Raw genomic sequence first — 15,189 nt, 5'->3', positions numbered from 1 at the left:
GCACGGTCGGTTTGTACAAGGGAGGATTATCCTTAATTATCAAATTAAATTAATCCTAAAAATCCCCCTAATCCTCGCTTGTCTTTGATACTGATCACCCTTGGAATATTCTCTGATCATCCTTGAAACATTCTTCTCCAAAACCTGGGAAAACGAGAAGAAAATAAACAGCATGCCATGAAAAACTCATTCCAAAAACCCAGTGGGGAAATAAGGAGAAAATGACATACATCGTCCATGCTTGCATTGATATTGCCTCATTAAAAACCTTACACGAGAAACCATTTGGAAAAACTCACAAAGGAAAAGAGTGCAATATTAAAGATCTCATGATCTTAACAAGTTATATTTTAGGAGATTTCTCCCCCTGTATTTTGCAAGTCTCGAAGTCGTCTCGTACCAATTCTAGTTATATATTTATGAAACAGAGAACTTGGTAAGGACTTAGTAAATAGATCAGCGAGATTATCGCATGATTGTTTGCAAAATACTTATCTCGCCCTTTTCTTGCAAATCATGGGGATAAAATAATTTAGGAGAAATATGCTTTGTAATATTGCTCTTAATATAACCCGTTTGCATTTATGCAATACAAGCAACATTATCTGAAGGAAATATACCCTAGAGGCAATAATAAAGTTATTATTTATATTTCCTTATATCATGATAAATGTTTATTATTCATGCTAGAATTGTATTAACCGTAAACTTAATACATGTGTGAATACATAGACAAACAGATTGTCACTAGTATGCCTCTACTTGACTAGCTCGTTGAATCAATGATGGTTATGTTTCCTAACCATAGACATTAGTTGTCATTTGATTAACAGGATCACATCATTAGAGAATGATGTGATTGACTTGACCCATCCGTTAGCTTAGCACGATGATCATTTAGTTTGTTGCTATTGCTTTCTTCATGACTTATACATGTCCTATGACTATGAGATTATGCAACTCCCGAATACCAGAGGAACACTTTGTGTGCTACCAAATGTCACAACATAACTGGGTGATTATAAAGGTGCTCTACAGGTGTCTCTGACGGTATTTGTTGAGTTGGCATAGATCAAGATTAGAATTTGTCACTCTGATTGTTGGAGAGGTATCTCTGGGCCCTCTTGGTAATGCACATCACTTTAAGCCTTGCAAGCAATGCAACTAATGAGTTAGTTGCGGGATGATGTATTACGGAATGAGTAAAGAGACTTGCCGGTAACGAGATTGAACTAGGTATTGAGATACCAACGATCGAATCTTGGGCAAGTAACATACCGATGACAAAGGGAACAACATATGTTGTTATGCGGTTTGACCGATAAAGATCTTCGTAGAATATGTAGGAGCCAATATAAGCATCCAGGTTCCGCTATTGGTTATTGACCGGAGACGAGTCTCGGTCATGTCTACATAGTTCTCGAACCCATAGGGTCCGCACGCTTAACGTTCGGTGACGATCGGTAATATGAATTTATGTGTTTTGATGTACCGAAGGTAGTTCAGAGTCCCGGATGAGATCGGGGACATGACGAGGAGTCTTGAAATGGTCGAGACGTAAAGATCCATATATTGGACGACTATATTCGGACATCGTAAAGGTTCCGAGTGATTCGGGTATTTTTCGAAGTAACGGAGAGTTATGGGAATTTGCTGGGGAGTATATGGGCCTTATTGGGCTTTAGGGGAAAGAGAGAGGGGAGGCTGCGCCCCCCAAGGCTTAGTCCGAATTGGACTAGGGGGAGGGGCGGCGCCCCTGAAGGAAATATGCCCTACAGGCAATAATAAAGTTATTATTTATTTCTTTATATCATGATAAATGTTTATTATTCATGCTAGAATTGTATTAACCGGAAACATAATACATGTGTGAATACATAGACAAACAGAGTGTCACTAGTATGCCTCTACTTGACTAGCTCGTTGATCAAAGATGGTTATGTTTCCTAACCATAGACATGAGTTGTCATTTGATTAACGGGATCACATCATTAGGAGAATGATGTGATTGACTTGACCCATTTCGTTAGCACAGCACTTGATCGTTTAGTTTGTTGCTATTGCTTTCTTCATGACTTATACATGTTCCTATGACTATGAGATTATGCAACTCCCATTTACCGGAGGAACACCTTGTGTGCTACCAAACGTCACAACGTAACTGGGTGATTATAAAGGTGCTCTACAGGTGTCTCCGAAGGTACTTGTTGGGTTGGCGTATTTCGAGATTAGGATTTGTCACTCCGATTGTTGAAGAGGTATCTCTGGGCCCTCTCAATAATGCACATCACTTAAGCCTTGCAAGCATTGCAACTAATGAGTTAGTTGCAGAATGATGTATTACGGAATGAGTAAAGAGACTTGCCAGTAACGAGATTGAACTAGGTTTTGAGATACCGACGATCGAATCTCGGGCAAGTAACATACCGATGACAAAGGGAACAACGTATGTTGTTATGCGGTCTGACCGATAAAGATCTTCGTAGAATATGTGGGAGCCAATATGGGCATCCAGGTCCCGCTATTGGTTATTGACCGGAGATGTGTCTCGGTCATGTCTACATTGTTCTCGAACCGTAGGGTCCGCACGCTTAACGTTACGATGACAGTTATTATGAGTTTATGCATTTTGATGTACCGAAGGTTGTTCGGAGTCCCGGATGTGATCACGGACATGACGAGGAGTCTCGAAATGGTCGAGACGTAAAGATTGATATATTGGAAGCCTATGTTTGGACATCGGAAGTGTTCCGGGTGAAATCGGGATTTTACCAGATTACCGGGAGGGTTACCGGAACCCCTCGGGAGCCAAATGGGCTAACATGGGCCTTAGTGGAAAGGTGAGAAGGCAGCCCACATAGGGCTGCGCCTCCCCCCCTCTCCCTATTCCTATTAGGACTAGGAGAGGGGCCGGCCACCTCTCTCTCCCTCTCCCCTTTAAGGAATCCTATTAGGAATAGGATTGAGGGGGGGAGTTCTACTCCCGGTAGGAGTAGGACTCCTCCTGCGCCTCCCTCCTTGGACGGCCAGCCTCCCCCCTTCATCCTTTATATACGGGGGCAGGGGACACCCCAAGACACACAAGTTGATCCTTGAGATCGTTCCTTAGCCGTGTGCGGTGCCCCCTGCCACCAAATTCCACCTCGATCATACCGTTACAGTGCTTAGGCGAAGCCCTGCGTCGGTAGTAGTTATGCGGCCTGACCGATAAAGATCTTCGTAGAATATGTAGGAGCCAATATGAGCATCCAGGTTCCGCTATTGGTTATTGACCGGAGACGTGTCTCGGTCATGTCTACATAGTTCTCGAACCCGTAGGGTCCGCACGCTTAACGTTTCGATGACAGTTATATTATGAGTTTATATGTTTTGATGTACCGAAGGTTGTTCGGAGTCCCGGATGTGATCACGGACATGATGAGGAGTCTCGAAATGGTCGAGACATGAAGATTGTTATATTGGAAGCCTATGTTTGGATATCGGAAGTGTTCTGCGTGAAATCGGGATTTTTTCCGGAGTACCGGGAGGTTACCGGAACCCCCCGAGAGGTTAATGGGCCTTAGTGGGCCTTTACGGAGAAGAGGAGAGGTGGCCAGGGCTGGGCCATGCGCCCCTCCCCCCTACTCCGAATAGAACAAGGGGAGGGGGGCGGCGCCCCCCTTCCTTCCTCTCTCCCTCCTCTTTCCCCCTCCCAAGTCCTAATCCAACTAGGAAAGGGGGGAGTCCTACTCCCGGTGGGAGTAGGACTCCTCCTGGCGCATCCTCTCTCCTGGCTGGCCGCACCCCCCCTTGCTCCTTTATATACGGGGGCAGGGGGGCACCCTAGAGACACAACAATTGATCAGTTGATCTTTTAGCCGTGTGCGGTGCCCCCCTCCACCATAGTCCACCTTGATAATACTGTAGCGGTGCTCAGGCGAAGCCCTGCGTCGGTAGAACATCATCGTCGTCACCACGCTGTCGTGCTGACGAAACTCTCCCTCAACACTCGGCTGGATCGGAGTTCGAGGGACGTCATCGGGCTGAACGTGTGCTGAACTCGGAGGTGCCGTGCATTTGGTACTTGATCGGTCGGATCGTGAAGACGTACGACTACATCAATCGCGTTGTGCTAACGCTTCCGCTTTCGGTCTACGAGGGTACGTGGACAACACTCTCCCCTCTCGTTGCTATGCATCACCATGATCTTGCGTGTGCGTAGGAATTTTTTTGAAATTACTACGTTCCCCAACAGTGGCATCCGAGCCTGGTTTTGTGCGTAGATGTAATATGCACGAGTAGAACACAAGTGAGTTGTGGGCGATATAAGTCATACTGCTTACCAGCATGTCATACTTTGGTTCGGCGGTATTGTTGAATGAAGAGGCCCGGACCGACATTACGCGTACGCTTACGGGAGACTGGTTCTACCGACGTGCTTTGCACACAGGTGGCTGGAGGGTGTCAGTTTCTCCAACTTGAGTTGAACCGAGTGTGGCTATGCCCGGTCCTTGAGAAGGTTAAAACATCACTAACTTGACAAACTATCGTTGTGGTTTTGATGCGTAGGTAAGAACGGTTCTTGCTCAGCCCGTAGCAGCCACATAAAACTTGCAACAACAAAGTAGAGGACGTCTAACTTGTTTTTGCAGGGCATGTCGTGATGTGATATGGTCAAGACGTGATGATATATAAGTTGTTGTATAAGATGATCATGTTTTGTTGAAGTTATCCGCAACCGGCAGAAGGCTTATGGTTGTCACTTTATTGCATAAGATGCAAGCGCCAAATAATTGCTTTACTTTATCGCTATGTGATAGCAATAGTTGCAAGAGCAATAGTTGGCGAGACGATCATGTGACAACACATTGATATAGATCAAGATGATGGAGATCATGGTGTCATGCCGGTGACGATGGAAATCATGACGGTGCTTTGGAGATGGAGATCAAAGGCACAAGATGACGATGGCCATATCATGTCAGATATTTTGATTGCATGTGATGTTTATATTTTATACATCTTATTTTTCTTAGTTCGACGGTAGCTTTATAAGATGATCTCTCACTAATTATCAAGGTACAAGTGTTCTCCCTGAGTATGCACCGTTGCAAAAGTTCTTCGTGCTGAGACACCACGTGATGATCGGGTGTGATAGGCTCTATGTTCAAATACAACGGGTGCAAAACAGTTGCACACGCGGAATACTCAGGTTAAACTTGACAAGCCTAGCATATAACAGATATGGTCTCGGAACACTGAGACCGAAAGGTCGAGCGTGAATCATATAGTAGATATGATCAACATAGTGATGTTCACCATTGAAACTACTCCATCTCACGTGATGATCGGACATGGTTTAGTTGATATGGATCACGTGATCACTTAGAGGATTAGAGGGATGTCTATCTAAGTGGGAGTTCTTAAGTAATATGATTAATTGAACTTAAATTTATCATGAACTTAGTCCTGGTAGTATTAGCATATCTATGTTGTAGATCAATAGCTTGCATTTAGCTCCCCTGTTTTATTTTTGATATGTTCCTAGAGAAAACTAAGTTGAAAGATATTAGTAGCAATGATGCGTATTGGATCCGTGATCTGAGGTTTATCCTCATTACTGCACAGAAGAATTGTGTCCTTGATGCACCGCTAGGTGACAAACCAATTGCAGGAGCAGATGCAGATGTTATGAATGTTTGGCTAGCTCAATACGATGACTACTTCATAGTTTAGTACACCATGCTAAAACGGCTTAGAATCGGGACTTCAAAGACGTTTTGAACGTCATGGACCATATGAGATGTTCCAGGAGTTGAAGTTAATATTTCAGCAAATACCTGAGTTGAGAGATATGAAGTCTCCAACAAGTTCTATAGCTAAAAGATGGAGGAGAATAGCTCAAGCAGTGAGCATGTGCTCAGATTGTCTGGGTACTATAATCACTTGAATCAAGTGGGAGTTAATCTTCCAGATAAAATAGTGATTGACAGAATTCTCTAGTCACCATCACCAAGTTAGTAGAACTTTGTGATGAACTATAATATGCAAGGGATAACGGAAACGATTCCCAAGCTCTTCATGATGCTGAAATCGATGAAGGTAGAAATCAAGAAAAGCATCAAGTGTTGATGGTAAACAAAACCACTAGTTTCAAGTAAAGGGACAAAGGGAAGAAAGGGGAACTTCAAGAAGAACGGCAAGCAAGTTGCTGCTCAAATGAAAAAACCCAAGTCTGGACCTAAGACTGAAACTGAGTGCTTCTACTGCAAAGGGACTGGTCACTGGAAGCGGAACTACCCCAGGTAATTGGCGGATAAGCAGGATGGCAAAGTGAACATAGGTATATTTGATATACATGTTATTGATGTGTACTTTACTAGTGTTTATAGCAACCCCTCAGTATTTGATACTAGTTCAGTTGCTAAGAATAGTAACTCGAAACGGGAGTTGTAGAATGAACAGAGACTAGTTAAGGGTGAAGTGACGATGTGTATTGGAAATGTCTCCAAGATTGATATGATCATCATCGCACACTCCCTATGCTTTTGGGATTAGTGTTAAACCTAAAATAAATGTTATTTAGTGTTTGCGTTGAGCATGAATATGATTGGATCATGTTTATTGCAATACGGTTATTCATGTAAGTTAGAGAATAATTGTTGTTCTGTTTACATGAATAAAACCTTCTATGGTCATACACCCAATGAAAATGGTTTGTTGGATCTCGATCGTGGTGATACACATTTTCATAATATTGAAGCCAAAAGATGCAAAGTTAATAATGATAGTGCAACTTATTCGTGGCACTGCCGTTTAGGTTATATTGGTGTAAAGCGCATGAAGAAAATCCATGCTGATGGGCTTTTGGAATCACTTGATGCTTGCGAACCATGCCTCATGGGCAAGATGACTAAGACTCCGTTCTCTGGAAAAATAGAGCGAGCAACATATTTGTTGGAAATCATACATACTGATGTATGTGGTCCGATGAATATTGAGGCTCGCGGCAGGTATCATTATTTTCTGATCTTCACAGATGATTTGAGAAGATATGAGTATATCTACTTGATGAAACACAAGTCTGAAACATTTGAAAAGTTCAAAGAATTTCAGAGTGAAGTGGAGAATCATCATAACAAAAAATAAAAGTTTCTACGATATGATCGCAGAAGTAAAATATTTGAGTTACGAGTTTGGCCTTCAGTTAAAACAATGTGAAATAGTTTCCCTACTCACACCACCTGGAACACCAAAGTGTAATGGTGTGTCCGAACATCGTAACCGTACTTTATTAGATATGGTGTGATCTATGATGTCTCTTACCAATTTACCATTATCGTTCTGGGGTTATGCATTAGAGATAGCTACATTCACGTTAAATAGGGCACCATCTAAATCCGTTGAGACGACGCCGTATGAACTATGGTTTGGCAAGAAACCTAAGCTGTCATTTCTTAAAGTTTGAGGTTGCAATGCTTATGTGAAAAAAGTTTCAACCTGATAAGCTCAAACCCAAATCGAAGAAGTGCGTCTTCATAGGATACCCAAAAGAAAATGTTGGGTACACCTTCTATCACAGATCCGAAGGCAAGATATTCATTGCTGAGAATGGATCCTTTCTAGAGAAGGAGTTTCTCTCGAAAGAAGTGAGTGGGAGGAAAGAAGAACTTGATGAGGTAACTGTACCTGCTCCCTTATTGGAAAGTAGTTCATCACAGAAATCTGTTCCTGTGACTACTACACCAATTAGTGAGGAAGCTAATGATGATGATCATGTAACTTCAGATCAAGTTACTAACGAACCTCATAGGTAAACCAGAGTGAGATCCGCACCAGAGTGGTACGGTAATCCTGTTCTGGAGGTCATGTTACTTGACTATGACGAACCTACGAACTATGAGGAAGCGATGATGAGCCCAGATTCCGCGAAATGGCTTGAGGCCATGAAATCTGAGATGAGCTCCATGTATAAGAACAAAGTGTGTACTTTGATTGACTTGCCCAAATATCGGCGAGCCATTGAGATTAAATGGATCTTCAAGGGGAAGACAGACGCTGACAGTAGTGTTACTATCTACAAAGCTAAGAATTGTCGAAAAAGGTTTTCAACAAGTTCAAGGTGTTGACTACGATGAGAGTTTCTCACTCGTATCTATGCTTAAGTCTGTCCGAATCATGTTAGCAATTGCCACATTTTATGAAATCTGGCAAATGGATAAACAAAACTACGTTCCTTAATGGATTTATTAAAGAAGAGTTGTATATGATGCAACAAGAAAGTTTTGTCAATCCTAAAGGTGCTAACAAAATATGCAAGCTCCAGCGATCCATCTATGGACTGGTGCAAGCATCTCGGAGTTGGAATATACGCTTTGATAAGTTGATCAAAGCATATAGTTTTATACAAACTTGCGGTGAAGCCTGTATTTACAAGAAAGTGAGTGGGAGCACTACAGCATTTCTGATAACTATATGTGAATGACATATTGTTGATCAGAGATAATGTAGAATTATTCTGCAAAGCATAAAGGAGTGTTTGAAAGGAGTTTTTCAAAGAAAGACCTCGGTGAAGCTACTTACATATTGAGCATCAACATCTACAGAGATAGATCAAGACGCTTGATAAGTTTTTCCATGCGTACATACCTTGACAAGATTTTGATGTAGTTCAAAATGGAACAGTCAAAGAAAGAGTTCTTGCCTATGTTACAAGGTGTGAAACTGAGTAAGACTCAAAGCCCGACCATGGCAGAAGATAGAAAGAGAATGAAAGTCATTCCCTATGCCTTGGCCATAGGTTCTATAAAATATGCCATGCTGTGTACCAGATCTATCGTATACCCTACATTGTTTTTGGCAAGGGGTACAATAGTGATCTAGGAGTAGATCACTAGACAACGGTCAAAATTATCCTTAGTGGAATAAGGATATGTTTCTCGATTATGGAGGTGACAAAAAGGTTCGTCATAAAGGGTTACGTCGATGCAAATTTTGACACTAATCCAAATGACTCTAAATGTCAATCTGGATACATATTAAAAGTGGGAGCAATTAGCTAGAGTAGCTCCGTGCAGAGCATTGTTGACATAGAAATTTGCAAAATACTTATGGATCTGAATGTGGCAGACCCGTTGACTAAACTTCTCTCACAAGCAAAACATGATCACACCTTAGTACTCTTTGGGTGTTAATCACATAGCGATGTGAACTAGATTATTGACTCTAGTAAACCCTTTGGGTGTTGGTCACATGTCGATGTGAACTATGGATGTTAATCACATGGTGATGTGAACTATTGGTATTAAATCACATGGCGATGTGAACTAGATTATTGACTCTAGTGCAAGTGGGAGACTGAAGGAAATATGCCCTAGAGGCAATAATAAAGTTATTATTTATTTCCTTATATCATGATAAATGTTTATTATTCATGCTAGAATTGTATTAACCGGAAACATAATACATGTGTGAATACATAGACAAACAGAGTGTCACTAGTATGCCTCTACTTGACTAGATCGTTGATCAAAGATGGTTATGTTTCCTAACCATAGACATGAGTTGTCATTTGATTAACGGGATCACATCATTAGGAGAATGATGTGATTGACTTGACCCATTCCATTAGCATAGCACTTGATCGTTTAGTTTGTTGCTATTGCTTTCTTCATGACTTATACATGTTCCTATGACTATGAGATTATGCAACTCCCGTTTACCGGAGGAACACTTTGTGTGCTACCAAACGTCACAACGTAACTGGGTGATTATAAAGGTGCTCTACAGGTGTCTTTGAAGGTACTTGTTGGGTTGGCGTATTTCGAGATTAGGATTTGTCACTCCGATTGTCGGAGAGGTATCTCTGGGCCCTCTCGGTAATGCACATCACTTAAGCCTTGCAAGCATTGCAACTAATGAGTTAGTTGCGGGATGATGTATTACAGAACGAGTAAAGAGACTTGGCGGTAACGAGATTGAACTAGGTATTGAGATACCGACGATCGAATCTCGGGCAAGTAACATACCGATGACAAAGGGAACAACGTATGTAGTTATGCGGTCTGACCGATAAAGATCTTCGTAGAATATGTGGGAGCCAATATGAGCATCCAGCTTCCGCTATTGGTTATTGACCGGAGAGTGTCCGCACGCTTAACATTTCGATAACATTTATATTATGAGTTTATATGTATTGATGTACCGAAGTTTGTTCGGAGTCCCGGATGTGATCACGGACATGACGAGGAGTCTCGAAATGGTCGAGACATAAAGATTGATATATTGGAAGCCTATGTTTGGATATCGGAAGTGTTCCGGGTGAAACCAGGATTTTTCCGGAGTACCGGGAGGTTACCGGAACCCCCCGGGAGGTTAATGGGCCTTAGTGGGCCTTTACGGAGAAGAGGAGAGGCGGCCAGGGCTGGGCCGCGTGCCCCTCCCCCTAGTCCGAATAGGATAAGGAGAGGGGGGCAGCGCCCCCCTTCCTTCGTCTCTCCCTCCTCTTTCCCCGTCCCAAGTCCTAATCCAACTAGGAAAGGGGGGGGGGAGTCCTACTCCCGGTGGGAGTAGGACTCCTCCTGGCGCGCCCTCTCTCCTGGCTGGCCGCACCCCCCTTGCTCCTTTATATACAGGGGCAGGGGGGCACCCTAGAGACACAACAATTGATCAGTTGATACTTTAGCTGTGTGCGGTGCCCCCCTCCACCATAGTCCACCTCGATGATACTGTAGCGGTGCTTAGGCGAAGCCCTGCGTCGGTAGAACATCATCATCGTCACCTCGCCGTCGTGCTGACGGAACTCTCCCTCAACACTTGGCTGGATCGGAGTTCGAGGGACGTCATCGGGCTAAACATGTGCTGAACTCGAAGGTGCCGTGCGTTCGGTACTTGATCGGTCGGATCGTGAAGACGTACGACTACATCAACCGCGTTGTGCTAACGCTTCCGCTTTCGGTCTAACGAGGGTACGTGGACACACTCTCCCCTCTCGTTGCTATGCATCACCATGATCTTGCGTGTGCGTAGGAAAATTTTGAAATTACTATGTTCCCCAACAAAAATTGCCTAGTTTAACATGGTGCACTCTTATTGCATGTTTAACAACTCTAAAATTATGTTTAGGGCAGAACAGTACCAAATCCATGATTTACATATGGGGATTCTCCGGACTTGTTGTTCGTTGTTCCGGCCTCATTTAAACTTGCCTAGTTAAGTAGTTTTATTATGCTTCACCCCTTGCCATGCTAACCAACATTTAATTTTGTTGAGTACTTAAATGGGAGAGAACTAAATAATTGTTGTGGTGTTTCGTCAAAATGCAACTCGTTGCATATTGAGCTCCACTTAACTTGTAGTTTTGCTTGTGCATATTGCCATGCCATGCCTCATTAAACCAGACATGCATCATACTTGGTTGTGCATCATGTCATGCTTATGTGATGGTTGTTTACCATGTTTTTTGCTTCTTTCCGATGTTGCTTCTTCGGGTTGGTTCCGGTAATGTCGCGTTTGCGAGGATTCGTTCGACTTCGTCCGTTTGTCTTCTTCATGGACTCGTTCTTCTTCCTTGCGGGATCTCAGGCAAGATGACCATACCCTCGAAATCACTTCTATCTTTGCTTGTTAGTTGTTCACTCTATCGCTATGTCACGCTACCTACCACTTGTTTATCATGCCTCCCATATTGCCATGTCAAGCCTCTAACCCACCATCCTAGCAAACCATTGTTTGGCTAAGTTACCGCTTTGCTCAGCCCCTCTTATAGCGTTGTTGGTTGCAGGTGAAGTTGAAGGTTGTTCCATGATAACGCCCTCGATGCGGCTATATCTCCCACGTGTCGAGGCACGACTTAGAGGCATAACCGCATTGAAAGCAATGTCGCAAGTCAGGAAATCATCACACATCCCATGTACATAAATAAGATAAAGGGGAGGTACATAGTTGGCTTACACTCGCCACGTCACATCAAAGTACATAAATAACATCCATCATACAAATCACTCATGGCCCGACTACGGTGCCAAAATAGAAAAGACCCCCAACATGCGACAAGGCCCCTGAATCGATAACCCCAACTAGGCACCACTACTGATCATCCGGAAAAGACACGTAGTATCGCTGAGAGTCCTCGTCGAACTCCCACTTAAGCTCGTAATCGTCAACTGGAGCATAAACACCTGGACCTGCATCTGGAGTTGTAGTATCTGTGAGCCACAGGGACTCAGCAATCTCACACCCACGCGATCAAGACTATTTAAGCTTATAGGACAGGTACGGCAATATAAGTGGAGCTGCAGCAAGCGACTAGCATATATGGTGGCTAACTTATACGCAAATGAGAGCGAGAAGAGAGGGCGAAGCACGAGCGAGAAGCTAGAGGAACATCCTGCGCAAGCATAACTCCAACACCGTGTCCACTTCCGGACTCCGCCGAGAAGGGGCCATCACGGTAACACACACGGTTGATTCATTTTAATTAATTTTAGTTAAAGTTATCTACAACCGGACATTAACAAATTCCCTTCTGCCCATAACCGCGGGCACGGCTTTCGAAAGTTCAATCCCTGCAGGGGGTCCCAACTTAGCCCATGACAAGCTCTCACGGTCAACGAAGGAATAGACCTCCACCCGAGACACACCGATCAGACTCGGTAACCCGGTACAACAAGACAATTCGTCAGGTTAAAACAAGACCAGCAACACCGCCCGAATGTGCCGACAAATCCCGATAGGAGCTGCATATATCTCTTTCTCAGGGCACACTCAGATGGTCTTAGGTACGGGTAAACCAGCCCAGAGTTGCCCCTGGTGGCCACCGGCAGCTGACAGGTTGACCAACACTCCGAGGAGCACTGGCCCGGGGGGGGGGGAAAATAAGATGACCCTTGAGTCTGCAGAACCCAAGGGAAAGAAAAGGCTAGGTGGTAAATGGTAAAACCAAGGTTGGGCATTGTTGGAAAAGCTTTAATCAAGGCGAACTATCAAGGGGTTCCCATTATAACCCAACCGCGTAAGGAACGCAAAATCCGGGAACATAACACCGATATGACAGAAACTAGGATGGCAAGAGTGGAACAAAACACTAGGCGAGAGGCCGAGCCTTCCACCCTTTACCAAGTATATAGATGCAATAAGATAACATAGCAATATAATGATATCCCAACAAGTAAATAGATGTTCCAACAAGGAACGGCTCCAATCATCACCTGCAACTAGCAACGCTATAAGAGGGGCTGAGCGAAGCGGCAACATAGCCAATCAACGGTTTGCTGGGACAATGGGAGGTTAGAGGTTCAATCATGCAATTGGGAGGCTGACAAGCAAGTGGTAGGCATCGTAGCAGTGGCAAAGCAAAAGAGCGAGCAAACTAGCATAGCAAAGATAGTAGTGATTTCGAGGGTATGATCATCTTGCCTGCACAGTTGTCAGAGTTGACTGGATCCTCAAAAGCACACTCAACGGGCTCCTCGTTAGCGAACTCGTCTCCCGGCTCTACCCAACAACACAAACAAGCAACAAGGATACAATCAACCACGTGCAAGGGCAACAATAATATGCAAAGACGGTATGCTATGCGGGATGCGATGCGGGATGCAAAATGCAAGACGTTACAGAAAATGCAGGAACTTGGCCTCAACTTGTAAAACCAAGTGTGCCACTGGATAGAGGGGACGAAATCACTTGAAAACGATATAAAGATCATAGGATTCGGAGCTACGGTTTGGAAATGGCGAGCGTTTTACGAAACGAACCGATCTGCGATTTACAGCAAGTAGGCTCCTAAATGCAACGAAAAGAACATGCTACAGCCACCAAACATGAAAACAAAAGACATGGCAGTGATGTACACAAGATGGTTAACAAAACACTAGCACTGAGCGATAGGCAAATTCATCCATTAAGAGGTTCAAACAAGCATGGAAAAAATGAATATGCAAAACAGATTCCAGACTTAGTGAAATTAACACTAGCCTGAAATTTCAGATCACGAAGCCCTCTTCGGAGCAGCAAAACAACATGATAGATAACCTGAACATGACAAGTAAGAACATGGCATGGAGCTACTCAACAAGCTTAACAAAAGACCCAAAGTGACCTGGGGCCAAAAGGGTTCACAAAATACTCTACCGAGCTCACGAACATAGCTCGAACACAATCAGTTTTCAGACTTAGTGAAAACTGAGACATGCTGAAATATAACTCACGAAGGCATGTAAACGAGCTCGATGCACTCACTACGGTGCAAGTCATGGCAAGGAAAGCATATATCCAGAAAGAAGACACAATATGCTAGCTACACATGGCAAGAACAAAGGCATAGCATGCATGGAACACTAACGGGAGCATCGGCAAAATTGCAAACAAGTTGACGATCTGTCCAGATTAACAACGAAGCAAAAGTGAGCTCGATTGAGTCAACCTAGAACACTCCACATATGCAAAAAAAGACATGGATGGATAGAGCATAACATAAATATCAAAACTCCCTTACTGATCATCCTCAAAAGAGGCACGGATCACTAGGAAACAAGCTGGACATATAGCATCATGAACTAAAATATCCCAGACTTAGTGAAAATCACTAAGTCCCTGAAATCAGCAATCTCAGGTACCTCTCTTCGCAAGCTTGCACAAGACAACACACACATCCTAAAAATGCATGGGTGGCACCTCTGGAAAGAAGACAAAATGCTTAACAATTCATCCCAAAGGGGCACAGGCATATCATGCACGAATTAAACATGGAAAAAATGACAAAAGTGCATGATGAACTAACGGATCTGCAATTTAACTCACGAAGCCTACTTCTAACAGCATTTTGGGAAACAAGATGACCTCAAATGCAAATGATGCAATGGAATGAAATGATGTACATGTCGAGACGAAGATTTTGATATATCATATGTCCAAAACGGAGCTACGGATGCGGAGATATGAGCAGTCAAAGTAAGCATCATGAGCTAGGGTTTGGGGAAAAAGTCAACCGATGCCCAGATCCAGATCTGGATCGGCACGCTTCCCGAGGCGGCGCCGGAGTTACTGTAGCTCGCCGGAGACGCGGGGGTCGCCGGTCGGGGAGGAGGAAGAAGAAGCCGGGGCGAGGCCGGGCGGCGCCGGAGGAGGAGGCGGCGACCGCGGGCGGTTGGCGTCCGGGGCGGCGCCGGCCGGTGGCGGGCGGCGGCGGCCCGGCGAGGCGACGAGCGACGG

Source organism: Triticum urartu, chromosome 3 (assembly GCF_003073215.2).
Source record: "Triticum urartu cultivar G1812 chromosome 3, Tu2.1, whole genome shotgun sequence".
In the NCBI taxonomy this organism is placed as follows: domain Eukaryota; kingdom Viridiplantae; phylum Streptophyta; class Magnoliopsida; order Poales; family Poaceae; genus Triticum; species Triticum urartu.
The sequence above is the reverse complement of the archived record's forward strand: the minus strand, read 5'-3'. Positions refer to the sequence as shown.